Source organism: Branchiostoma belcheri, unplaced genomic scaffold, assembly GCF_001625305.1.
Source record: "Branchiostoma belcheri isolate BF01 breed outbred unplaced genomic scaffold, Haploidv18h27 scaffold2, whole genome shotgun sequence".
In the NCBI taxonomy this organism is placed as follows: Eukaryota; Metazoa; Chordata; class Leptocardii; order Amphioxiformes; family Branchiostomatidae; genus Branchiostoma; species Branchiostoma belcheri.
In genome coordinates, this window is record NW_017803490.1 from 30552 (window position 1) to 31945 (window position 1394).

At 38.9% G+C, this 1394-nt stretch overlaps 1 protein-coding gene across 1 annotated transcript in view; it reads right to left on the reverse strand.

Annotated features, from left to right (window-relative positions):
- Positions 1 to 1394, reverse strand: part of LOC109468786 (cell wall integrity and stress response component 2-like) — a 6211-nt gene that overhangs the window by 3401 nt on the left and 1416 nt on the right. The gene's annotated exons all lie outside the window — the stretch shown is intronic.

Below are 1394 nucleotides of genomic sequence, written 5' to 3' on the forward strand. Positions count from 1 at the left end.
TGTTTTAGGCTTATGGAGCTTCTATGTACATCAATCAGAAGAAGGTTGTCTGTGGTAAAACAATGTACATGGGGCACAGCGTTGTCTGACAGTTTTTTTCACATGGAATAGACTACGTGCCTGTATTAACAAGACTGTAACAATTACAGTGTAAGTTGTCTGTTCAACCGATTGACTGCTACACTTCTCTGTATGATAGAAAAAACGTGCATCTGCATTGCTTACTTTTTATTAAGAATTGTCCCTTTGCACAAAAAATCAGTTGCCTGCTGAAGAAACAGGATAGGTTTTGAAAACTGTCAGACGTTTCAAGTGGCATCCACTGCTTCTCGTCAATGACCAACGGAATCTGTAGATGAGCAGGTATCTACAACTTTGGTACGAGCATGAAAATAAACCAATATCTTGAGTGTGTCGACACCATGCATTGTTAATAAGCGTTACATAACTGCATCGATAATATGTACTTTTATTTTGAAAGTGCATTGTCCAGGGCAAAATGTAATTACGATGTATAAAAAGAGGGGTCGTCCGCGGTGACGTAGCTGTTGCGTCTTCGGCTCGGAAAACCAAGAGGTCCCGAGTTCGAACCCCACCCATGTCACTGATCTTGTGCCCTTGGGAAAGGCACTTTACACGGCTTTCTACACTTCACTCAGGTGTAAATGAGTACCTAACTTCGGTTAGACGAAAGAAGATTGAGAAGGGTGACAAGCGAAGCGAGTGACTAAGAACATCTTCGAGATAACTGTTTTTTGGGGTTGACTTCTTTTTAAGAAGTAGTGGAAGTCCCACTTTTCTGTAGTGAGTGGGTTTTGTTAACAGGGTTGTAGTTTTCCTTTCGCCAGTAAACGATTATATGTTGTGGTGGATTTCGATGGCTTCTTTTCTTCCACAATCTTTGAAGTGATGATAGTTGGCAATCAAAACGATTCAAATCCTTCTTCTTGGTTCTTTGAGCAAGCTTATACTAGTATTCCAAGACGGCCCAGTCTTGTGAGAACACAGGAAATATGAGTTGTATTTTGAGGGTACTTGGAGTTTTATCAGAACATGCATGACCATCTGCATGATCTAAGTTTGAAATGAAGTTGTCGATACAATATGTATTTTTTCAAAATCATTTATTCCTCGATAGATCCATAGGTATAGGTGGAGTATAGCTGTTATAGATGGTTCTGTAGCCTTTGTACATGTTCTATATGGTACAAAGTTCCCTTATGGATGAATTCTCTCAACCTATTGAATCAAATTTACTACTAGTATTTCATGACAGTAACATAGTCTGTTGTTCTGCTTTAAGAGTGTATACAAGTTCCAATGATGCGTTATTTTTCTGAATCGAAATCTGTTTTTCTACAAGTCTAAAAATTCTGCCTTACCTTGACCAAAGA